At 36.4% G+C, this 27,532-nt stretch overlaps 1 long non-coding RNA gene across 1 annotated transcript in view; it reads left to right on the top strand.

Annotated features, from left to right (window-relative positions):
* Positions 1-27,532, top strand: part of LOC132500946 (uncharacterized) — a 212,686-nt gene that overhangs the window by 10,198 nt on the left and 174,956 nt on the right. The window contains exons 2-3 of the long non-coding RNA XR_009534100.1: positions 8,798-8,906; positions 10,623-10,707. This is a non-coding gene — a long non-coding RNA (uncharacterized LOC132500946). The remainder of the gene's footprint in view (positions 1-8,797; positions 8,907-10,622; positions 10,708-27,532) is intronic.

Below are 27,532 nucleotides of genomic sequence, written 5' to 3'. Positions count from 1 at the left end.
CTCACTGTTGTTTTGATTTGCATTTCTCTAATAATTAGGGATGTTGAGCCGCTTTTCATGTCCTTCTTGGCCATCTGTGTGTCTTCCTTGGAGAAATGTCTATTTAGGTCTTTGGCCTATTTTTGGATTGGGTTGTTTGTTTATTTAATATTGAGCTGCATGAGCTGTTCGTATATTTTGGAGATAAATACTTTGTCCGTTGATTCATTTCCAAATATTTTATCCCATTCTAAGGGTTGTCTTTTCGCCTTGTTTATGGTTTCCTTTTCTGTGCAAAAGATTTGAAGTTTCATTAGGTCCCACTTGTTTACTTTTGTTTTTATTTCCATTACTCTAGGAGATGGGTCAAAAAAGATCTTGCTGTGATTTATGTCAAAGAGTGTTCTTCCTATGTTTTCCTCTAAGAGTTTTATACTGTCTGGTCTTACATTTAGGTATCAAATCCTTTTTGAGTTTAATTTTGTGTATAGTGTTAGGGAGTGTTATAATTTCATTCTTTTACATGTAGCTGTCCAGTTTTCCCAGCACCACTTTTGAAAAGACTGTCTTTTCTCCATTGTTTATCCTTGCCTCCTTTGTCATAGATTATTTGACCATAGCTGCATGGGTTTATCTTTGGGCTTTCTATGTTGTTCCATTGATCTATGTTTCTGTTTTTGTGCCAATACCATACTGTCTTAATGACTGTAGCTTTGTAGTATAGTCTGAAGTCAGGGTGTCTGATTCCTCCTGCTTCTTTTTTTTCCCTCAAGAATGCTTTGCTTATTCGGGGTCTTCTGTGTCTCCATATAAATTTTAAGATTTTTTGTTCTAGTTCTGTAAAAAATGCCATTGGTAATTTGATAAGGATGGCATTTAATCTGTAGATTGCTTTGGGTAGTATAGTCATTTTCACAATATTGATTCTTCCAATCCAAGAACATTGTATATCTCTCCATCTGTTTGTATCATCTTTAATTTCTTTTATCAGTGTCTTATAGTTTTCTGCATACAGGTCTTTTGTGTCCCTAGGTAGGTTTATTCCTAGGTATTTTATTCTTTTTGTTGCAATGGGAAATGGGAGTGTTTCCTTAATTTCTCTGTCAGATTTTTCATCATTAGTGTATAGGAATGCAAGAGATTTCTGTGCATTAATTTTGTATCCTGCAACTTTACCAAATTCGTTGATTAGCTCTAGTAGCTTTCTGGTGGCATCTTTAGGATTCTCTATGTATAATATTATGTCATCTGCAAACACTGACAGTTTTACTTCTTCTTTTCCAATTTGTACTCCTTTTATTTCTTTTTCATCTCTGATTGCCGTGGCTAGGACTTCCAAAACTATGTTGAATAATAGTGGTGAGAGTGGACATTCATGTCTTGTTCTTGACCTTAGAAGAAATGCTTTCAGTTTTTCACCATTGAGAATGATGTTTGCTGTGGGTTTGTCATATATGGCCTTTATTATGTTGAGATAAGTTCCCTCTATGCCCACTTTCTGGAGAGTTTTTATCATATGTGGGTGTTGAATTTTGTGAAAAGCTTTTTCTGCATCTATTGAGATGATCATATGGTTTTTCTTCTTCAGTTTGTTAAAGTGGTGTATCACATTGATTGATTTGTGTATATTGAAGAATCCTTGCATCCATTGGATAAACCCCACTTGATCATGTTGTATGACCCTTTTAATGTGCTGTTGGATTCTGTTTGCTAGTATTCTGTTGAGGATTTTTGCATCTATATTCATCAGTGATATTGGTCTGTAATTTTCTTTTTTTCTAGTACCTTTGTCTGGTTTGGGTATCAGGGTGATGGTGGCCTCATACAATGAGTTTCTGAGTTTTCCTTCCTCTGCAATTTTTTGGAAGAGTTTAAGAAGGATAGGTGTTATCTGTTCTCTAAATTTTTGATAGAATTCACCTGTGAAGCCAACTAGTCCTGGGCTTTTGTTTGTTGGAAGATTTTTAATCACAGTTTCAATTTCATTACTTGCACTTCATCTGTTCATATTTTCTATTTCTTACCGCTTCAGTCTTGGAAGGTTATACCTTTCTACGAATTTGTCCATTTCTTCCAGGTTGTCCATATTATTGGCATATAGTTGCTTGTAGTAGGCTCTTAGGATTCTTTGTATTTCTGCAGTGTCTGTTGTAACTTCTCCTTTTCCATTTCTAATTTTATTGATTTAAGTCCTCTCCCTCTTTTTCTTGATGAGTCTGTCTATCATCAAATTTTATCAATTTTGTTTATCTTCTCAAAGAAACAGCTTTTAGTTTTATTGATCTTTGCTATTGTTTTCTTTGTTTCTATTTCATTTATTTCTGCTGTGATATTTATGATTTCTTTCCTTCTGATAACTTTGGGTTTTATTTGTTCTTCTTTCCCTAGTTCCTTTAGGTGTAAGTTTAGATTGTTTATTTGAGATTTTTCTTGTTTCTTGAGGTAGGCTTGTATAGCCATAAACTTCCCTTTTAGAACTGCTTTTGCTGCATCCCATAGGTTTTGGATCATCGTGTTTTCATTGTCATTTGTCTCTAAGTATTTTTTGATTTCCTCTTTGATTTCTTCAGTGATCTCTTAGTTATTTAGTAACGTATTGTTTAGCCTCCATGTGTTTGTGTTTTTCCGTTGTTTTCCCTGTAATTGATTTCTAATCTCATAGTATTGTGGTCAGAGAAGATGCTTGATATGATTTCAATTTTCTTAAATTTACTGAGGCTTGATTTGTGACACAAGATGTGATCTATCCTGGAGAATGTTCCGTGCGCACTTGTGAAGAAAGTGTAATCTGCTGTTTTTGGATGGAATGTCCTATAAATATCAATTAAATCTATCTGATCTATTGTGTCATTTAAAGCTTCTGTTTCCTTATTTATTTTCATTTTGGATGATCTGTCCATTGTTGTAAGTGAGGTGTTAAAGTCCCCCACTATTATTGTGTTACTGTCGATTTCCTCTTTTATGGCTGTTAGCAGTTGCCTTATGTACTGAGGTTCTCCTATGTTGGGTGCATATATATTTATAATTGTTATATCTTCTTCTTGGTTTGATCCCTTGATCATTATGTATTGTCCTTCCTTGTCTCTTGTAACATCCTTTATTTTAAAATCTATTTTATGAGTAGCAATATGAGTATTGCTACTCCAACTTTCTTTTTATTTCCATTTGCATGGAATATCTTTTTCCATCCCCTCACTTTCAGTCTGTATGTGTCCCTAGGTCTGAAGTGGGTCTCTTGTAGACAGCATATATGTGGGTCTTTGTATCCATTCAGCAAGCCTGTGTCTTTTGTTTGGAGCATTTAATCCATTCACATTTAAGGTAATTATCAATATGCATGTTCCTATTACCATTTTCTTAACTGTTTTCGGTTTGTTTTTGTAGGTCCTTTTCTCCTCTTGTGTTTCCCACTTAGAGAAGTTCCTTTAGCATTTGTTGTAGAGCTGGTTTGGTGGTGCTGAATTCTGTTAGCTTTTGCTTGTCTGTAAAGCTTTTGATTTATCCATCGAATCTGAATGAGATCCTTTCTGGGTAGAGTAATCTTGGTTGTAGGTTCTTCCCTTTCATCACATTAAGTATATCATGCCACTCCCTCTTGCCTTGTAGAGTTTTTGCTGAGAAATCAGCTGTTAACCTTATGGGAGTTGCCTTGTATGTTATTTGTCATTTTTCCCTTGCTGCTTTCAATATTTTTCTTTGTCTTTAATTTTTGCCAATTTGATTACTGTGTGTCTTGGCATGTTTCTCCTTGGGTTTATCCTGTATGGGACTCACTGCACTTCCTGGACTTGGGTGCCTATTTCCTTTCTCACGTTAGGGAAGTTTTCGACTATAATCTCTTCAAATATTTTCTCTGGTCCTTTCTCTGTCTCTTCTCCTTCTGGGACCCCTATAATGCGAATGTTTTTGCGTTTAATATTGTCCCAGAGGTCTCTTAGGCTGTCTTCATTTCTTTTCATTTTTTTTTCTTTATTCAGTTCCACAGCAGTGAATTCCACAATTCTGTCTTGCAGGTCACTTATCCGTTCTTCTGCCTCAGTTACTCTGCTGTTGATTCCTTCTAGTGTAGTTTTCATTTTAGTTATTGTATTGTTCATCTCTGTTTCTTTGTTCTTTAATTCTTCTAGGTCTTTATTAAACATTTCTTGCATCTGCTCGATCTTTGCCTGCATTCTTTTTCCGAGGTCCTGGATCATCTTCACTATCATTATTCTGAATTCTTTTTCTGGAAGGTTGCCTATCTCCACTTCATTTAGTTGTTTTTCTGGAGTTTTATCTTGTTCCTTGATGTGGTATGTCGCCTCTGCCTTTTCATCTTGTCTATCTTTCTGTGAATGTGGTTGTTGTTCCACAAGCTGCAGGATTGTAGTTCTTCTTGCCTCTGTTGTCTGCCCTATGGTGGATGAGGCTATGTAAGAGGCTTTTGCAAGCTTCCTGATGGGAGGGACTGGTGGTGCATTGAGCTGACTCCCCAATGGCATTTTTTACAGAACTAGAACAAAAAAATGTAAAAACTTGTATAGAGACAGAAAAGACCCCGATTAGCCAAACCAATCTTGAGAGAAAAAAACGGAGCTGGCGGAATCAGACTCCCTGACTTCAGAGTATACTACAAAGCTACAGGCATCAAGACAATATGGTACTGGCACCAAAGCAGAAATATAGATCAGTGGAGCAGGATAGAAAGCCCAGAGATAAACCCATGCACCTATGGTCAACTAATCTGTAACAAAGAAGGCAAGGATATACAATGGAGAAAAGGCAGTCTCTTCAGTAAGTGGTGCTGGGAAGACTGCACAGCTACATGTAAAAGAATGAAAGTAGAACACTCGTTAACACCAGGCACAAAAATAAGTTCAAAATGGATTAAAGACCTAAATGTAAGGCCAGACACTATAAAACTATTAGAGGAAAACCTAGGAAGAGCACTCTTTGACATAAATCACAGGAAGATCTTTTTTGACCCATCTCCTGGAGTAATGGAAATAAAACCAAATGGGACCTAATGAAATTTAATAGCTTTTGCCCAGCAATGGAAGCTATAAACAAGATGAAAACCCAACCCTCAGAATGGGAGAGAGTATTTGCAAATGAATCAACTGACAAAGAATTAATCTCCAAAATATATAAACAGCTCCTGCACCTCAATATTAAAAAATTAAACAAGCCAATGAAAAAATGGGCAGCAGACCTAAATAGATGTTTCTCCAAAGAAGACATACAGATGGCCAAGAGGAACATGCAAAGATGTTCAACATCACTAATTATTAGAGAAATGCAAATTGAAACTGCAATGAGGTATCACCTCACACCGGTTAGAATGGGCATTATCTAGAACATCTGCAAACAACAAATGCTGGAGAGGGTGTGGAGAAAGGGGAACCCTCTTGCACTGTTGGTGGGAATGTAAATTGATACAGCCACTATGGAGAACAGTATGGAGGTTTTTTTAAAAAACTAAAAGTAGAATTACCATATGACCCAGCAGTCCCACGACTGGGCACATACCCTGAGAAAACCATAATTCAAAAAGACGCATACACCCCAATGTTCATTGCAGCACTATTTACAATAGCCAGGTCATGGAAGCAACCTAAATGCCCATCGACAGATTAATGGATAAAGAAGTTGTGGTACATATATACAATGGAATATTACTCGGCCATAAAAAGGAACTTAATTGGGTCATTTGTAGAGCCGTGGATGGACCTAGAGATTGTCATACAGAGTGAAGTAAGTCAGAAGGAGAAAAATAAATATTGTATATTAATGCATATATGTGTAACTTAGAAAAATGGTACATATGAACAGGTTTGCAAGGCAGAAATAGTAGAAGCACAGATGTAGAGAACAAACGTATGGACACCAAGGGGGGAAAGCAGGCACAGGGAGGATGAATTGGGAGATTGGGATTGACATATATACACTAATATGTATTAAATAGATAACTAATAAGAACCTTCTGTATAAAAAATAAAATAAAATTCAAAAAATTAAAACTAAAATTAAATGCAAAAAATAAAATAAAATAACTTATCATTATTCATCAGGCACTGGCAGTGGCATTATATATTGCTGTTTTGAACTTTTTCACAAATTCTTGGTTTAAGCTCCCATTGATAGATTCTAATGTCATATACATGGTGGAATTAAGAGTAGACTTAGGGCTTCCCTGGTGGCGCAGTGGTTGAGAGTCCGCCTGCCGATGCAGGGGACACGGGTTCGTGCCCCGGTCCGGGAAGATCCCACGTGCCGCGGAGCGGCTGAGCCCGTGAGCCATGGCTGCTGAGCCTGCACGTCTGGAGCCTGTGCTCTGCAACGGGAGAGGCCACAACAGTGAGAGGCCCACGTACCACAAAAAAAAAAAAAAAAAAAGAGTAGACTTAAAGTTATGAATGAATCCCCAAAGTAGTTTTTATTAATTACAGATTGTACATACTATGCCGTAGAGGGTGTGGAGCTCCTTTACATTCTAGGTAACAGCAGTGGATTCTTTGCTAGTATACGTATGCATTGCTGTCTTCTACAGAACTTGCTGAGTTTGAATCCCAGGTTGAAATATATAAAGTAATTTGAACAAGTTATTTTAACTTCAGTGAACACTAGTTACCTCATACGTTAAATGAGCACAATAATATTTGATATTTAACAAGAATTACAAGTAATAAAAAATTTCTCACACAGACTCTAGCATATGGCATAATAATACTCTTAGTGTTACATACCAGTTATTGAGTACTTGCTGTATCCCAGGGACTGTACAAATTACTCTGTAGATTATTTCATTTAATTTTTACAACAACCCCACTTTATAGATGAGAGAACAGTTAGGAGAGGTTAAATAGCTTCCCCAAACACACTATGATATACTCCTTCATACAGTAGGTTCTTAGTAAATAGTAGCTGTGTCATTTTGGGCCTCTGAGAAGCAGATGTTGAGATGGGAGTGCAAGAGTTTTACTAGGGGACACTCCATGTGAAATATAAAAGGGGAAGAAAGTGAGATTGGGTAGGGAATGCTTTCAGACCATGATGCATATGTGATACATGTGAAAGGAGAGTAAGAAGCAAGATTGGACAGAACAAGTCTCATGCCATGATTTAGATCTGACCAAGTGTCAGCCAACTCAATAAGAAAAACTCCTGAGCAAAGATTACCAATTAGAACAGTCTTACTACAGTGGGCAGAAGTAGCCAGGCCTTAGGACCCCGACATGTTCAGACATTGACTGAGTTCTGCCTTGAAGGGCATTGCCTCAGCTCAGAAGCTGAGATAAATCCTGAAGCCTTTAGCAGCTAGAGGCTGTCAGCCTCTGCCCCCCTTGCAGCTGAGTAGCCAGTTCTTTCTTGAAGAGAGATTCTAACTGCACCACCGTAACTGCCACAGTAGCCATTATTATTATTCTTTCATTCTGGATGTGAGCTTCCATTTTTGATGAGAGGTAGGGCTGTGTGTTCTCCTGAAGTAATAGCTAGACTCAGAAGCTATTTGACATACATAGCTCAGAAGCTATTAAACATAGCTATAGTTCATACGGAAATTATATTTCAACTCCACAGAATGTCTTTTTCTAGTATATGATTAATTGCTCAGCAATGGTTGACTTGTGTTGAAGAGAAGACGTGGTAAAATATATCCAGCCCACAGAGGCTTGAAATTTTGCTTGTTTTTTATAAGACACAAATCGGGAATTATTCATTCTTTTCTCGGCTTGGGAACTAATGTTGCTACCATTGATAAATTACCTAGAACTTCATATTTCTTTCTCTTTTCACCCAGATTCCAAATATATCCAAGTAACTTAGAATTTTTAAACATCTTTCCAAGAATAACAGTATAACTCTCAGATGGACAGCATTTCTAAAATTCTGCAGCTCAGGATCTCCATGAAGTCCTAGAAAATTCCAAAGACACGGACTCAGACATGCCCCTTGATAATTCACTGGGTAACTGTCATACTATATCATTGATGATTGTTTGTTAAGAAACTTAAGCAATGTCATATTTTATCAATGCTTGTCCCCAAAACAGATAATAAATATGAATGGTGCATAAATCCAATGACACTCACTGTCAACCTGCCCTTCTTCCTTCTGAACACCAAGGCAGCACTAATTAGCATTTGCCTTGCTGCACAGATGCCCTTCTAGGAAGGACATTATACGTGCTCCACATTCTGGGCTTCCAGAAGGAATGAGAATGAAATCACTATTAATGGGAAGAGGCAGAGTGCTTCCCAGATTCACATTCTAAATAGCAAAGTTATTGAAGGACTGTACCTTTTAAAGAAAGAATTAAAGTGATAGAAGAGGAGTGGTGAACAAAGAAAACTTTGGCAGTTATTTTCAGGGAGCAGTTACTTTCAGGGAGCAGTTACTTTCAGGGAGCAGTTACATGGAACACAGTAGCCATGAATCTCAGTACACAAATTCAGGTGTGCAAGAACAAAATTTACATTTTTATAAAGCCCAGCTTCTGTTTGAGGTACCATTCTTGGAGGAAGACAAAAATTTAATCTCAGTCAGGTTGGACTTTGCCCTGCACTTCTGCCTCCTCCTTTTTCAAGGCTACTCTGACTTGTGTGAAAGTGACATTCCAAGTATTTAACAACCCATAGGACAAGGTCACTGACTGTGGTAGGAGCCTTAAAGACAACTCCCAATTATTTTCACCTCCTAGTTAGTAAACCCTGTGTAGTCTCTCTCACAATGAACAGGGATTACCTGTGTCATCAGTAGGATACTTCAGGAATGATGGAGTGTGTCTTTGAAGGCTAAGTCATAAAAGACATTATAGCTCTGCCTTGCTCTCTCTTAGGTCACTCATTCTGGGGAAGGCAGATGCCATGTCATTGAAGACATCCAAGCAGCTTCACAGAGAGGTCCACAAGGTGAGGAACTGAGGCCTCCTACAGCTTGCCAGCTATGTGAGTGACACATCTTAGGATTGGTCCCCCTCTGCCAGTCAGGACTGCAGACCCAGCTGACCTCGTGACTACAAACTCATGATATACCGTGAGCCAGAATAGCCCAGCTAAGCTGCTCCCAAATTCCTGACCCACAGAAACTCTGTGAGACAACAAATGGTTATTACTGCTTTAAGCTGCCAATTTTTAGAGTAAAGTGTCATGCAACATGAGATAACTAATATACCAACCAGTCAGAAAGGATGCAGATGCCAGGTTTAGTGCTTATGTGGCATCCTGGAGGTTCCTCTGCCATCCCAGGCATTAATCCTTTAGTTTGGGGAGGGTAGGTCATTCTGGGTAAATGGCTATCAATGAATATAAAGTACTTTGATAATTTATCAACCAGTACAGCCATACCAGTTATATATGAGTCACACTTATGTAGCCTTAAGGCACTGGGAAGCCTGCCTAGTCTCCCAGTTAGCACTACAGCCCTTGTTTCTCTCCACAAGCACCTCCAGGTCCTGTGGCTCTCCTGACTACCTTTGGATCACATGGGAATTTGAGATTCCCTCCCTAGGCATACCTTCCAACCTTTTTTTTACTGGGTGCTCTCACCTCCTTGAGGTTCTGACTGGATATATGTCTCTGTCCTTGGGAACCACCAAATTCTGCTTTTATCAGCTCCCCTTGAGTATTCTCTTCCTCTCTACCCCTCCTGCCTCTACTCCCCAGCCCTGTAAGAACAATATTTTAGTCTCAGGGCAAGCTCCCCCACATCCCGAGTGCTTTATTCCCTAAGCGCTGTCTCATTTGTGATTTATCCAGAGGCACCTACTTGTATCCTCTTTGGTGGGTTTTGGAAACCAAACCCAGAAAGATGAGGTTCCTGCCCTCCCAGTTTTCTCCCCAGATACTCTCTTCTTCTAAGACAAAGACTCAGGATCTGGAGGAGGATAAGGGAAGTCTCACTCTCAGAAAGACAGACAGAAACAGAGAGAGACAGAGAAAGAGAATATCACTTCTTACCTCAAAAATTTTATCCCACTACCTTGCCTCTAGAGAAATTAATATCTGGCCACTAAGGAACTGTTGTACTGGCTGGGACATGATTATTTCATCAAAGTTCAACAGGCTCTAATTATAGCCAGTTGCTCTAATTCCATGGTGATAAAGCAGCCCCTTGGTTTGCTTTTCTAAGTACCTAGTTACCTCAAGGGAGATACTTTGCTCATAAAGCCAATATGTACTAGTCATGTTTTATATCTCTTTCCTAGAGAAATCCTTGCCTGACTTCCCCAAATCAGGATTAGGTGGCCTGCTCATATGTTCCAGTATTCCCTGCACTTCTGTTTCCCTAAAAGCACTTATTCCACTGCATTACAATCATTACTTATTTGTCTATCATGAGACTCTACGTTCTATTTGACACCTGTGTGTCATGTTCATGATCTGTCCGCAGAGACTCAATAAGTATTTGTGGAAAGACAGAAGCTCTATTAGAAAAGTGCTCACCAATTTGGGGCTTTATGAACCAGTAAAATTTCAAGGGCAAAGGTAAGGGGACCGATATACAGTTGCCAACTTTTTATTTTGCTAAGTGAGTACATTAAAAGTAACAACCACAATTTAGCTTCACATCATTTCATCTTAAAACTGCTATTTTAACACTGAAAGAATATTAAGGATTCACTAAAGAACAGTTCCTGAGAAGTAAATTTAACTTTTTACCAGGGACCAGTGACAACTTCTACCTGAATGACAGATACATTTGAGAACTGCTGCTAACTTCTTAAATCCCTTCCTACTCTCAGATAAGGTAAGGCAGTTCAAAATGGTAATTCACCTATTTGCAAGGTGGAACTTCTATTTTTTTTTTAAAGAGGCACTCCCTAATAGCTAAAAATTATTCCCTATCCTTATTATCTATGTCTTTAAAGAAAAAAAAGTCATTGAGCATCTTGGCACATGATTCTCAGCTGGGACTCATTACCCTCTTCAAGATTTTTTACTCTTTCCCAGTGAATCTCGGAAGGAGTGAACATATTAGAAAGTAAAACTTCTGTAATTTTGTTTATTTTAAAAATATGTTTGTGGAAGCATTGCTCCAGTCTGATGTAAGAAAAAATATAAAATTATAGTTGAATTATCACATGCTGCAAAACATTTCATCCAAATTTATTTTGGATATAGCTCTTGTCTCATAAATTCAACAAAATTCATTATGGTTAAATTTTACAGTAAAGCAGAGTAAATGTACTATTCGTGTCTTATTTCACAAGTCACAAAAATTCTTTATCTCATTGATAAAAACAGTGAATATATAAAGAGCATTTTCATTGGAACTGGAGCAGAAGGTACTGTTATCTCTGCAAGTAGATGTGATATCAAAAAAAGGCAAAGACAAAGACAACACAGAAGCAGTGTTTCTATTTTAAATTTCGCTTATTTTGAGAACTTATGGGATAACTTACAGCAGCCTTTGGGAAAGCAGAGCCATTAAAATTAGGAGATGGAGAAGATGAAATCAATGATGATGTAATCTAGACCCTTGATGACACAGGACAGACTCCCTTAAAGATCTCTCCTGCATGCTGTGAGTGTTGTAATGCTTCAGGCCAGGAGAAGTTTCTGAATCTGATTTGTGCCTTCACAAATCTATGCTTTCTCTCTATTTTTATTTTACTTTGTATAGTGACTTCCTTGCTGTCCTTAGGAAGAAAAAAAAAAGGAGGCCTTAATAATCTCGTTTTAGTCTATTTTTTTCTTACAATAGTAATACTGAAAGCAAAAGCATGTTATTTTCTATTATAAAACAATTTTGCAGGTAAATTTCACAGCTAAAATCCAGCCTCTCAATAAAATAGTAGATCAAACAATATCCCTGTGCAGGAATTAAAATTAGTAATCTCATGAATTACAGATCTCCATACTCTAAATTCTCAGAGGGATTATGCTTTTTGTTTGTGTTTTTTGCCTCATTGGAATTTGTTGAAAATAAAGTCTACGACATTTAACTGTAGTTTGAGATATATAACATGTTAAGTCAAACTTGTGAAAACTAATCTATTTTAGTGTATTGGTTGCCCCAATTATGATACCACCTAACATAAAATTTAAGGAGTAAATTCACTTAGTAGCTAGAAATGGTATTTATGATTATTATCCTTAATCTAGCCTGATTCAATATGAGTAGAGGACATAAGACGTCAGATTTGCACTATATATTTAAAACAATGGAAAATAGTCTTGCAGGTTTTCACTTAGTTCATAAATAGCTAGTAAAACCTTTAACCATTAATTCTGAACAAAAGTTTTCCCATTCTAAAATGCTAGAAAATTAAAAAAAAAATAAAATGATGTTGATATTTTTTGAGAAGTGTTGATGATAACAGATATTTTTGAACTATCAAGAGCTAAATTTAGATTATCACTTATGAATATAGTTATAACTGGCAGCATAACATCAATAAGTAGATACTTTAGTGTCAGCACAGACAAGCTTATCAACCTGAGCTGCATGCTAAGCACAATTAACTGAAAAACAAAAGTTCAACCAGAGTACATTGGTCTGATTTTGAGAGTTCTTTTCCAAAAAATTACAGTCACATAAGAGCAGTTAAATGAAATTAACTTAGATAGGCAATTTTTTTCTAATTAGAAAAGATGAAGAATTTTTTAATTTAAGGAAGAAAAAGTATGTATTACTCAATAAAATATAAAAACTCTTTTTGCTGGAAGACTCAGGTCCCTGAGTTTCTGAAATGTATCTGAGTTACCAGTGGCCAAACCTATGAGGAGACATAGATTTTGTTTGTTTGTTTGTTTTTAAAATATTTATTTATTTATTTATTTTTGACTTCATTGGGTCTTCAGTGCTGCGTGCAGGCTTTCTCTAGTTGTGGTGAGTTGGGGCTACTCTTTGTTTCAGTGCACAGGCTTCTCATTCTGGTAACTTCTCGTGTTGTGGTGCTTGGGCTCTAGGCACACGGACTCAGTAGTTGTGGCTCGCAGTCTCTAGAGCACAGGCTCAGCAGTTGTGGCACATGGACTTAGTTGCTCCGTGGCATGTGGGATCTTCCTGGATCAGGGATCCAACCTGTGTCACCTCCCTGCATTGGCAGGCGGATTCTTAACCACTGCACCACCAGGCAAGTCCCTGTTTGTTTTTTGAGAGTAATGGATATGTTTATTATCTTGATTGCGGTGATGATTTCACAACTGTGAATGTCAAAACTATTCAAATGGTATTTTATATACATTCAGTTTATTGTATTATAAATGAATTATACCTCAGGTGGTCTGAAAATGGAATAAGAACTACATGAAATTCTTTAGATTCTTCTTGAGGAGACATAGGTTTTTGAAGAAATTGTCACTAAAGGAATAGAAAGCCAAGTCAATTGTAACCATGCAAATAAAGATCTGAATAAATATATGACAGAAATATAAGTACATGACATTTCTCACAGTTACTGCCCCCCAAAAAGAACTCTACTAAATACTTGTTTTTTTAAATTGCAGTTAATATACTAAAACACTGATATTCCTTGGAATTCTAAAACTTTGACTTCATTTCTGGCTTTATTAAATTATTAATAATATAACTTTATGTAAGTCCCTGATATCTCATTTGATAGAAAATAATAATACCTACCTCAGAGGTTATTTAGAAAATTAAATGTGATAATTGCTGTGAAAGCATAGCACAATACCTGACACATGAATACAATAAATTTTAAGTGGTTAAAAATAATCACTCTGCTAGTGGGAAGCAGCCGCATAGCACAGGGAGATCAGCTCGGTGGTTTGTGACCACCTAGAGGGGTGGGATAGGGAGGGTGGGAGGGAGGGAGATGCAAGAGGGAAGAGATATGGGGACATATGTATATGTATAACTGATTCACTTTGTTATAAAGCAGAAACTGACACACCATTGTAAAGCAAGTATACTCTAGTAAAGATGTTAAAAAATTTTTTTTAATTAAAAATAAAATAATCACTCTAATGAAGTCATAATTTCATAGACTAGTTCTATTTTCTTTTCCATTCATCATTCAGCTCTAGTACAAGATAATATAGCAAACTGTGTAGTATTTCCTTAGTGACAGTTAAATGGAAGCCTGATATAGATTTGAAAATAATATCTTGGAGGAAGCAAAGGTAATTTCTATTTCTTACATTTTTATCCACACTTTACTAATCCATCTACTTTAAATTTGTAAAATCTGCAGGCAATTGTCTTGAATTTTTAGCAAGATCTCCAAGAAGCCCAAATGGTTTCTTAAATTTATAAAATAAGCAACTACGTACTCGAAACCAACGTATGAAGATGTGGAATGCAATGAGATTATAATCACACCTGTCTCACATCTTTTCCCACGCATAACCTAAAACTGAACCTCTTTAACCCATAAAATCATTACTGATAAACCCTGCTAACATAGAGTATTTCTCCTTTTTCTCTTCTTTTTGGAATTTCTCCTTGATGTCCTTAGGGAAAAAGCCAAGATATGAGTATCATTTAACATAATTTTAATTTTTTATTTTTTTCAGCTTTAAAAGGAAATGAAAGAAATTATCAAGAAATGAACATATGGCATATTTTTATGGGGGCTAATATAATGCTAGTTCAAATAGCTTACATTTTAAAAATCTATTTCTTCCAGCCCATCACTCATCATCCTAACCCTATTCCTCATTACTTACCTACATAGGATATAAAATAGATGGGGATGTAAGAATTGGTTTCCCATAGTTGGAAATAAAAATGTAATTTTTAATCCTTTAATAATAAGTGAAGCAACAATAACTTGAACAATAACTTCTGGAAATTCTGGAAAACTTTACCTGTGACACAGGTCTATTCTCATACCACTAACAGCCATAATGAAAATCTTCAAGTAACAACTTACATCACAAGGTAATCATATTGACCAAAAACACTGGTCAGTTGTGGGAATGTCTCAAAGAGGGAAAATAGGACTAAGAAAGTTTCCTATAACTCCACTGATTTAGAATTCTACCATATACATGTGAAATAAAAATTATTCAAGAATGAGAAGAGACATACATTTCTCTTTACACATTTTTTAAAATAAATTTATTTATTTATTTATATTTTGGCTGTGTGGGTCTTGGTTGCTATGTGTGGGCTTTCTCTAGTTGTGGCGAGCAGGGGCTACTTTTCATTGTGGTGCACGGACTTCTCATTGCAGTGGCTTCTCTTGTTGCGTGGCACCAGCTCTCGGCGCGTGGGCTTCAGTAGTTGTGGCTCATGGGCTCTAGAGTGCAGGCTCAGTATTTGCGGTGCCCGGGCTTAGTTTCTCTGTGGCATGTGGGATCTTCCCAGACCAGGGGTCGAACCTGTGTCTCCTGAATTGGCAGGTGTATTCTTAACCACTGTGCCACCAGGGAAGTTCTCTCTTTACACTTTTCACATTTCACTACGTCATTTGGGATACCTGTCATTCACTCGAATTTACTGAGTAGACACCCCTACTGAGTAGACACTTTTGTTTGGAGGAACTGGGATAGGAATTGAAAGAAACCTTTTGAGGTCTTATCAAGAGAGCTGAAAAGATAAAGCAAACCTGTTAGTCAGTTTGCCTGTTTGTCATCTCTTCTCTTTTCCCACAATCCTTGCTGAGTGAGCGTGGGGTCACATGACAGCTCCCACACACACACCATTCACCCCACCAGATAAACACAGCTGAGGCTGATTGGATCAGTTGTAGGCACCTGATCAAGCTGAGCCAATCAGATTCATCTTCCAGGCATTTGGAATTAGGACTTAGGAATTCTTGTCACAACTTCGGAACATTCAGAGAGATCACCCAAAGCTGACCCTAGTGGCCATGTTTGGGCTAGTATAAGTGAAACAGGGATATGTGCTCCATAGAGAAAGAGTAGTGATTGAGGTGCATACAAGGATGAAGAAATGAGAGCCCCTGTGGCTCTGGAGAGAGAGAATGAAGTCAGCAGCCTTGGATTTTGATGGCATTCTCTTTCCTTGTTCCATTCTCTCATAAAACTTGCCCTTGAGTTTTTAAATAGTGTTTTACCCTCTAAATAAATTCCCCATCATTACTTAGCTAGTTTGAGTGAGTCTCTGTTCCTTACAACCAATGACTAAGGTAGGAAGTGAGCTGTTGCCTAGCCTCACTTTGAAAACAAAGTTTTGCAGAGATATACTGTTACAGAGTTACTCTTATTAACTTGGTAGAATGCTGTGAGTGACAGTTTGGATCTTTTGTTCTTGTTTTCAAAAAATTAGTATATATTTTATGTAAACTAAAAGATGCCAAACAAAAGCATAAATTTCAAAGATCAAGTCACTAACATAATGTGAAAATAAGAGAAGTATCATTTGACTGTATTTTTAAAATACGATTACAAATAGGGTCTGGCTTTACTCTTAAAAGTTCTTTTATAGTATTTAAAATTTGCATATATATGAAATGTCGAAGTCTTGACTGTTCATTTCCAGTCTCTCTTACCTTTTATTATAATCTTGATTTTTCCCTTTTGTATTAATTTTACTTTTCTTTTTTTAATTAACTGATTTATTTTTTTGGCTGGATTGGTCTTCGTTGCTGCATGTGGGCTTTCTCTAGTTGCGGCGAGTGGGGGCTACCCTTCATTGCGGTGGCTTCTCTTGTTGCAGAGCACGGGTTCTAAGCATGTGGGCTTCAGTAGTTGTGGCACGTGGGCTCAGTAGTTGTGGCTTGCAGGGTCTAGAGCACAGGCTCAGTAGTTCTGGCACACAGGCTTAGTCGCTCTGCAGCATGTGGGATCTTCCTGGGCCAGGGCTTGAACCCATGTCCCCTGCATTGGCAGGTAGATTCTTAACCACTGTGCCACCAGGGAAGTCCCTGTATTAATTTCAGTTAGATTTTTATTTTTATCAAATGTATGTACATAGTTTTTATTAAGGCAAATTTTACTGAAAGAATTATAATAATGCCAATCCTCCTCTCCCAAACCAAACACTGAATTTTTCTAAAAATTTGTTTTCTCTAGTATTTTCATATTTTAAATAATATATTTTACTGCTATCTCTGTGTAGCAATGTTATTTTTCCCACTGCCTCCATTCCCCTTCCCCAGTCCTTCCTATACAGGGTTTACTTTATTCTGATTGTCTAAATACGTTTTGTCACTGTAGGTCAAGTAGAACAAAAAAGGATATTTTGCACAAGTAGGGCACTGCAACTACTCCTTCCTTCCTGTACAAGCCTTTATTTTTTCCTGGAATTAGTAACTGCCTAAAGTTTTCATTTGTCAGTTTTTATTTTTCATTTGCCTAAATTTACTGTAGTTTTTCAAGCATTTAATTATCAATTTCTTCTTCCTTTGCTTTTATTTTTCTTATATCCCCCTGTCCCAATCTGGACTGGTATCTACACATTTTAGTTCTGGGGAATTTTCTTGTGTAATTCTATAGATGATTTCATTCTCTCCATTTTCTTGTTTGGAAATTGGATCTTTTGTTGGATCCTCTAAGTTCTTTACTTTTCATCTCTTGTTTCCCATCTGCTTGATCTTTTTGTTCTACCAGCTGGGAAATTCCTTCAATATTATCTTCCAAATCTCCTATTGAATTGTTCATTTTACCTATCTTATTTTTTATTTCCAATAATTTTTCTTATTCTCTGTTCTATTTTTATAGCATGCTTGTTCTTGTTTTATGCTTGTAATAATCATCTGTTATTTCTTTGAGAATATTTTTTAAAGTATGTTTTACCCCTTTTAGTGTGTCTATTTTCTTTATGTAATTTATTTTCTCTTTATCTAGTCTAATGTCTGTCTTTCTTGTTGAGGACTTTCCTCAAATGGTTTTTTTTTTTTTTTTTTTTTTTTTTTTTCGGTACGCAGGCCTCTCATTGTTGTGACCTCTCCCGTTGCCGAGCACAGGCTCCGGACGCGCAGGCTCAGCGGCCATGGCTCACGGGCCCAGCCGCTCCGCGGCATGTGGGATCTTCCCAGACCGGGGCACGAACCTGTGTCCCCTGCATCGGCAGGCGGACTCTCAACCACTGCGCCACCAGGGAAGCCCTCCTCAAATGTTTTATGATGCTTAATTGTCTTTCATATTTAAGCATAAGAGCCTAGAATGCCATAGGGAAGCACAGTATGTTTGTGAATAGGGTGCCTCAACTGTATAATGATTGGTAATGAATCTGCTTTTCTTTTTTCATTGGAATCTCTCAATCATCTGTTTCAATAGGTGTTTTCTTTGGGGTCATTTGCTTTTCCAGAGAAGTATTCTCTTATTCTCCCACATGGGAGGGTACACACCTCAATCCTATGTTCCAGGAACAGGTAGAGAAGGGGAGCTAGAGTCTTACCAATCAGTACAAAAATTTGGACTTAGTCATTTTGGCTTCAGCCCCATTTCCCTTACTGACTAGTGTCCAGAGCCTCTTAGATGTGGTATTTCATCTAGAAGCTAAAATATTGGTACTCTTCACAGTAGAAGGTGGGAAGAAAATAAAGAAAGATTTATTTAGAGGTGTGGGGAGTAGATGAAATCCAAGGGTCTAGCCACTTTCACCCACTCTCCTTGTTCTCAGCATTGAGCTTCACCACCACCTCCCCCAGTGCCTTGTGCTTCCATGTCCTAAACCTTTCCAGGTTTCTGTAGGGCAAATTAGACTAAAAAGAGAACAGGGAGAAGGAGGAAGAGGAGAAGAGGAGAAAGAAAGAGAGAAAGAAGAAGGAGATGAAGGAGAAGAAATGTGTTTCTCATGGATAACCGTCTGTCTAGGCACCCAGGTTATAGCTTCCTTTATTGAACATCGCTATCCATCTGCTTTCCATCTCCCAAAGAATTCTGTTGAAATCCCTTATCATATCTTCCTTCTTTTTTTTTCTTATATGTTTTTTTGTCTCTTTTTACTCCTTTACTTACTTTATTGGGGCTTCAGGAGAATGAGGAAATAGAGGCATGTTCAATCACAAGTTTTCTCCTTACTTCATGTAGAATAAATTCAGATTCCCTTCTAAACGATGCTTCTGCTCATTGCTCTTGCCAGGTCCTGAGTTCATCCCCAGGGCATAATACTTTAGGGATTTCAACCTGAAAAAAATAGCCTGAAGAATTTTCCTGAATTTACATAGAGAAACCTCAACTATAATGTCCTATAGCTTCTCACCCAAAAGCATGGTATTAGCCAACAGGAAAAAAACACACCATAATAGTGGAAGCCACAGTTAGCAGAGTTGTGAATTTTGAGGCAGTGAACACACAGGCTCAATGAGTGGAACAATGATTCAGTTAATTTGATCAATCTGAGTGATGGAACTCTAGGGACATCCCCAGAGGAGGAGAATGCCATGTGTTTGCCACTGAGCTTATGAAATGTGGCTCTGCTCTTTAAACTACAACCTTAAAAATACAGTACAGAATTTTAGTTTACTAAAGTCACTCTCTACCACTGGGAGCTACCTGGACTTTTACACATTGGCCAAAGCTTTCAAAGTGCTTTATCAGAGTCTGAGAAAAGTCTGATTGCAAATTATTTGCTAATGTAAGTATTCAGATTAGTTAGGAAGATAGCTTAGTCTAATTTACCAAAGCCTGTCCTTTCTTCTTAATTTCACCCTGCTTCTGCCACCGTATTGTAGATGCAGGCAAACATTCTTATGGTCCTTGAAAAAGCATTATGCAGCTTTAGGCTTAGGATATTCTTTTATAAAAACTTATACTGACTTTTTAAGTCTCCAAAGTCCTCATACACATGAATTTCCACCTGCTATTTTCTTTTTTAGATGTCACATAGTGTAGTTTAATGGCCATTGAATGAAGAATAAGAAAAGTTTTAGATATAGCCATAGTTCCTAATTTCTATGAGTGTCAATTTCCCAGGAAAAAATATGTGGAAGTGCCTTGTAAATTGTAAAGAAATTTGTATAATCCATTCCACCATTTTTAGTTTTTCAAAGAACACTGAGTGATGATTCTGTTTAAAATGATAAGAAATAAACATTTAATCATTATAATAAAAAGAATTTCAGTGGATTAATTTGATGGACCTGCCTTTTAATTATTATGACTACATAAAAGAAAAATACCCTAAGGCCTTCTCCAAGTTACACATTTTCCCTGTAGCTAACTATAGTGTTTGGTATATGCTGAATTATGCCCCCCACCCCAAATTTATATTCTGAAGCTCAATCCAGTACCTCAGAGTTGACTGTATTTGGAGATAGGACCTTTAAGGAGGTAATTAAGTTAAAATGGGTTTGTTAGGGTGGACCCTAATCCAATAGGACTGGTGTCCTTACAAGAAGAAGAGACTAAGACACAGAGGGAAAACCAGGTGAAGACAGGGAGAAGGTCACAACCGACAAGCCAAGGAGAGAGGCCTCAGAAGAAACAAACCTGCAGACAACTTGATCTTGGACTTCTAGCCTCCAGAATTGTGACAAAATAAATTTCTGTTGTTTAAGCCACTCAGTCTGTGACATTTTGTTATATCAACACTAGAAAACAAATACACTATTTAAGGCAAAAAAAAGAAAAATGTAAGGCCACAGCACATGTTGTCCCAGGATAATATATAGTCCTTCTTAGAAATTTTACTAATATATAGAGGGTAATTTTTCTAGAAACATGAAAAGGGTGGTAATTTTATTAACTTAATGTTGTTTTTCACATTATTCTTAATTGCATTTATTTTAGTTTAAATTCTACTAACAGGGAAGTTGGCAGTGTTTTATATTGCATTGGCCAAAAAGTTTGTTCAGTTTTAAATAAAAATAAAAAACATTTTTCATTTTCACCAAGAATTTTACTGAACAATGTATTCACTAACCGAGCAAACTTTTTGGTTAACCCAATACCTCAAGAATAAAACTGCTATATAGTCACACATTCAGTAGCAGCATCAAAACACATGTGGGATTTGCTTTGGTTTTTTTTTTTTCTGTCGTACCAAATAAATTTACTGGACGAAAAGCTCAAATATAGCTAGTATGCAAGCCATTCTGTTGGCTTGCATATATATTTCATTTTATATATTAAATATTTTTTTTATATTTATATATACATATATAGTCAATAAATTACAAATGTAAATAATAGAGAATAACAAGAATGGTATCTTGGCATATCCCATTAATAGAATGCCCTGATGAAGTATGATGGTTACTTTTTTCTTAGTTAAGAAAAACAGTAAAGAGACTTGGAATGTCTACAAAGGACTAGGCGGGAGATACGAACTTAGAAGTCACTGTTTTTGAAAAACAAGGTAGTTTCTCATTTATATTTAAGACAACTTGAATTTTTGAAACTGTATTGTAGTTCTGATATTTTCATTATTAATAATATTTAGCTTATTTATTGATAAGTCAATGAAAATATTTGTAACATCTAAATAATTTACTAATATCCTCTTACTTGTTCCAAATTATGAATCATAAGAAAGAGGACAAGTGTATTTTATTTAACCTAAATATAACAAATGCTAAATACTGTCTCCCTGAATATTGAAATATAATCTCCCTGCATATTCTTTACCCCAGGGTGTTACCAGAGTAGTACCCTAGGGTAAAGAGTATGAAGGGAGATTATATTTCACGTAAACAGTAGGGAGTAAAAAAAATATTATCTTGGCGTATCCCTGTTAATGGAATGTCCTTATGAGGTATCCTAATTACTTTTTTCTTGGTTAAGGAAAACAGTAAAGAAGGCTTGGAACGTCATATGAATCTGAGTTATTTCTGCCATTTGGATGGTATTGCAGCACACTGGAATTGCTTGAGCTGCAAGCAAGTTTTTTGTATTGAAAGGAGATATTCTCAAATCTAGAAAATACTGTTTAGTATGTATAAAAATAAAATATGTACAAAAATAAAACAAAAAGGAGTTAACTTACTTTTAAAATAATGAACTCATAAGTCAAATATAAAATATGAACCTAAGAAAAGTAATAGTAATAAACGAGCAAAAGCTTTTTTCTGTAAACAGTATATATTCTGATTTCTCTCTTGTTCCTATTTGTGAGTTGTTCATGCTCCTAAAGGCAACCCCTGCACTTGATCACTAGATTCCACGCCCTTTCTTCAAGTCAGCTTGTCATTCCAGCAATTCTTCCTTCTCCATCATTATTTCTCTTTTTTATGGATTGTAAGTGCAAAACTTGTAGTTTCTCCCATCAGACTTTTGTAAACCTCTTTCCCCTGATATCTCTTATCAAGGACGCAAATGACCTTCACCTTTCTAAAGCCAGTGGTTCATTTTCAGTCCTCATTTTACTTGAGCAGCATTTTAAACTGTGGCTTCCAGGGCACTCACTCTCTTGGTTTTCCTCCTACCCTACTGGCTGCTTTTTCTGAAACTCCTTTATTTGATCCTTCATACCTTTTTGACAAAGCAATGTTCGAATGCCCCAAAGCTGCGTCATTGAACATCTTCTCTATAATCTCATCCAGATACATAGCTTTAGATGCCATATGTCTGCTGGTGACTTCTTAGTTTGTATCTCCCCTCCTAGATCTGCCCTCTGACTTCAGACTCATATATCTAACTACCTACTTGACATCCTTAACTGGATGTCTAAAAATCATCTCATACTTGACATGATTAAAACTGAACTCCTGATATTACATTCTTCAATCTCCATCTAAGACAGCATCTCCCATAGTCTCTCCTTTATCAGTAATAGCAACTCCATCCTTTCAGATGTTCAAACCAAAAAACCTTATAGTCTTTCATATCTCACATCCAACCTGTCAGCAAATCCTGTTGACTTTGCCTTTGAAATACATCCAGACTTTAACCACTTCTCACCACATCTGTGTCTCACCTGGATTATTGCAACTGCCTTCTCACTGGTTCCTGCTTAACCCCCTGCTCTCTTATAGTCAATATAAAAGTCCAAATGGGCCTTTTAAAAGATAAGTTAGATCACATCATTTCTTTACTCAAACATCTTGCAACAGCTTCTGTTTCATTATAAAGATAAGACCTTACAGCAAGTTGCTCTTCTAATACCTTCTGATTCTATTGCATGTTAATCCTCCATCCCTCTGCTCTAGCCCCATTGGCCTTCTTGTTCTGGCCTCTTGTTTATGAAACCTGCTAGAAATGGTACCACCTCAAGCTTTTGTACTTGCTTTTCATTCTGCCTAAAAAGATCGCTTCCCTGCATCCCCCTACCTTCCCACCATGTCCCTGTCCCCCACTCCCCAATCATTATGTGGATTATTCTTTCTGTTTCAAATCTTTGCTCCAATGTCACCTTCCTAGTGAGACCTTCCCCAATGACCCTATTTAGGGTAACTCTCCCTCTACCCAACTCTTGGCAATTAGCATACTTCTCTGTTATTCCATACCACTTCTCATCATCTGATGTGATGCATAGTTTTGCTTATTTTGTTTTGTATTCTCTGTCACCCTTCACTAGAATGTGAGCCCAGAAAGGAGGAATTATTGTCAGTTTTGTATCACTTGTATCCCCACAGCCTAGAAGAGTTCCTGGTAGACCATTAATAATTTTTTAAATAAATTAATATACACTGATATACTCTTTATTTTTTGCCTCTTCATAACTAGATTTTAAATAACCATAGTCTGCTTTTATTTTGATAAATTACATTCAATTTATTTTGTATTTTTCTATTACCCATAATCTAATCATAGATTTTCTTTTTAATCATAGGATAATAGATTTTTAGAACTAGAACCTTTTAAGGTGAAGAAAATTATTTGGTCACCGTGGACTGTTACTGAACCTCTTTGGGCCTTAGTTTCTTTATCTGTAATTGAATAAGTCAAAGTCAGGTTGTAAATCCAGCTCAAGTTTTAAATCAATATTCAACTCGTATATCACAACACTAGGAAGGTTCATATTTAGTTTTTTTTGTGCAATATACCTGAAAGTCAGTCACTTTTCACTAGAAATCATTTTCCATGAAGGAAAAATTCCTTCCAGTAGTTTGGGAGGGACAGAGGAGAGTGAGGGAGTTCAGGCTGGATGTCTTTATTTCGTTCGTAAACTAGGAGGTGAGGTCTTCAACTGAAAATAAGAAGGATAAGAATAGGAATGGGCATTTGAACAGAGTGGAAAAGGTTAATGAGCGTGAACAGTAAGGTGGAGAATTTACTGAGTTACTTTTGTTAAATGTATATAAATCATGCAAATGCTTTTTCATGGGAAAATCTGTTGAGAGTGGCATGGACATAAATACACCACCAGATGTAAAATAGATAGCTAGTGGGAAGCAGCCCCACATAGCACAGGGAGATCAGCTCAGTGCTTTGTGACCAGCTAGAGAGGTGGGATAGGGAAGGTGGGAGGGAGACGCAAGAGGGAGGAGATATGGGGATATATGTATACATATAGCTGATTCACTTTGTTATACAGCAGAAACTAACTCAATATTATAAAGGAATTATACTCCAATAAAGATGTTTAAAAAATAGCAATAGGAAATTACAGTAGTTCTTTATAAGAAAAATACAAATTAAAATATTTTTAAAGATTTAAAGAAATTGTACACCTAAGTAACTTTGATATCACTAAAAGAGCTTCATATTTTTTATTATTAACTATCTTCAAATTTTTAACATACTTTAGGTATCAAAAGTAAGATACTGAGCTTTTAATCTTACAAAATCTTTCATATGTTTTGACAATTACAGCTTTGGATGGAATTGTACTTTCTGGGCCTTGGAAACAATTACAGTTTCTTGAAATTCTATTTAAAAAATTCTCTCATCTGCCTATTCCCAAAATCTGAAATTATGAACATTTAATTCTCTACTATTCTAATTCTTTCATTGGTCGAGCAGTTTTTGAGAATCTCCTACCTTTTTCATACTGCAGGGTATTGTAAGAAATAATAATGTATAAATATTGTTTTATGTGTCATGCTAGTAATTTGAGAAGGATTCTTATCTGGAACAACACTTAAATGTTTTCTTAACAAAACCCAGAAAGAATCTCTCCTTCAATATCTCCTCACTCTCAATGTCCACTCAGTCTTCAAATAATATCAAATCTACCTTCTAAATATTTCTATCATATGTCTTCTCTTTTCCATGTCCATTACCACTACCAAGTTTACACCCTATTTATTTCCCACCTCAGAGACCACAAGGGCCTCCTAACTGGTTTCTCTCTTTTAGTCTTACCTCTTCAGTAACCTCCACATTGCATCTAGAATTTCCTTGTAAAACTCAAATCTGACATCATTCCCCTGATTAAAATCTCCACAAACTCTTTGTATCCCAACAATACTGAACCACTTGAATATTCTTTCAAAGATGTCGATAATATAATCTCATGCTTCTCCTTCTGCTGCAGTGCTTCTCCCTCCCCCTGTCCCACATTCTATGCCCAGCTAAATTCAACCCAGGCATCACCAAGGAACCCTTCCTTGAGCTATTCCATGACTGCCCCTCTCTGAATTAGAACTGTATGAGCCTCTTAAGTGCTTCCTTATAACTATGTAAACACCTATAACACTCTGTATCATGCTGAATTTTCAATAACAGTTGACCTGCCTATCTCCCACATTTATTTCTGAGCAACCTATGGGCAAGAATCTCTCTTTGAACTCTGTATTCTCAACATCTATTGCAGTATCTAATAATAGACATTATTTAAATGTGAAACACTTTTCTTCTGGGAACTCTTCTATACTGCTTCTCCGAGGGGTAGTACTCAAACACATGGACGTTTGAGTCTCTATTAGGATTTGAGTCCTAATAGTCTCTCTAATACAATGTTTTGTCTCTATTATGTCTATGGTCCTCAAAATTAACTTTAAGAAAGTTTCCTTCATTTCTATAAATATAAAAGTACATAACTATTTATAAAATATAAATATATTTAAAATACATTATAAGATGTAAATATATCTCTCATATATATAGTGTAGAGCATAATAAAGACTTCTATAGGATGAAAAAAGAAGTTGCAAAATATTTTCAGTAAAAAATAATCTTAGAAAACTTTAAGTTAAAAAATATTTAAACCATAAAGACGCAGACGTAGAGAATGGACTTGAGGACACGGGGAGGGGGAAGGGTAAGCTGGGACAAAGTGAGAGAGTGTCATGGACATATATACACTACCAAATGTAAAATAGATAGCTAGTGGGAAGCAGCCGCATAGCACAGGGAGATCAGCTCAGTGCTTTGTTACCACCTAGAGGGGTGGGAGGGAGACGCAAGAGGGAGGAGATACGGGGATATATGTATATGTATAGCTGATTCACTTTGTTATAAAGCAGAAACTGACACACCATTGTAAAGCAATTATACTCCAATAAAGATGTTTAAAATATATATATTTAAACCAGTTTCTTACTAAAGTAATTCTGAGAGACCTTTTTTTGCTTGAGTTAGATTCATTAAGGTTTAATTTACCTGCAGTAAAATTTACCCTTTTTAAATGTGTAGTTCTACCATTTTTGACAAATGTACGCAGTTGTCTAACCACTCCATGGCCAAGATATAGGACATTTTCCAGAATAGCTATCATCAAAGAGACCACAAATAACAAATGTTGGCGAGAAAAGAGAACCCTAGTACACTGTTTGTGGGAATGTAAATTGGTGCAGCCACTATGGAAAACAGTATGGAGAGTCCTCAAAAAACTAAAAGTAGAACTACATTGTGATCCAGCAATTCCACTCCTAGGTATATATTCGAAGAAAATGAGAACACTAACTCAAAAAGATACATGCGCCCCAGTGTTCATAGCAGCATTATTTACAGTACCCAAGATATAGAAAAACCTAAGTGTCCATTAACAGATGAATGGGAAAAGAAGATATGTGATATGTATACACACACACACACACACACAAACCTTGGAATATTACTCAGCCATAAAAAAGAATGAAATTTTACCATTTGCAACATTGATACCCTAGAGGGTATTATGCTTAGTGAAATAAGTCAGAGAGAGAAACACAAATACTGTATGATATCACTTACATGTGGAATCTAAAAAATAAAACAAACACATAGATAAAACAGACTTACAGATATAGGGAACAAACTAATGATTACCAGTGGAAAGAGGGAAAGGGGATTAAGAGGTACAAACTACCATTTATAAAATAAATACATAAGCTATAAGGACACATGGTACAGCACAGGGAATATAGTCAATATTTTATAACAATTTTAAATGGAGTATAATCTGTAAAAACATTGAATCACTGTGGTTTATACCTGAAACTAATGTAGTATTGTAAAGCAATTATACTTCAATTTAAAAAATTTTTTTAAAGATATAGAACATTTTTATAACTCCAAAAAGTTCTTCCATCTGTATTGCAGTCATTCCCTTCCCCCCAGCCTCAGCCCATGGCAAACACTGATCTGCTTTCTGTCTCTATAATTTTGTCCTTTTCAGGATGGCTTATAATCATACAGTTTGTAGCTTTTTGTGTCTTATTTCTTTTACCTAACATAATGTTTTTAGATTCATCTTGATGTTGCATGTATCATGCATGTAATTAATTCCTTTTTATTGCTGAGTGGTAGTAAATTGCATACGTGTACCGCAACTTGTTTATCCTTTCAGTGATTGGTGGGTTGTTTACAGTTTTTATAGCATTAGGAATAACACTGCTATGAATATTTGTGAACAGGTGTTTGTGTGGACATATATTTTCATTCCT

This window comes from Mesoplodon densirostris, chromosome 13 (genome assembly GCF_025265405.1).
Source record: "Mesoplodon densirostris isolate mMesDen1 chromosome 13, mMesDen1 primary haplotype, whole genome shotgun sequence".
Taxonomy (NCBI): domain Eukaryota; kingdom Metazoa; phylum Chordata; class Mammalia; order Artiodactyla; family Ziphiidae; genus Mesoplodon; species Mesoplodon densirostris.
This window is presented reverse-complemented; position numbering and strand designations above follow the sequence as displayed.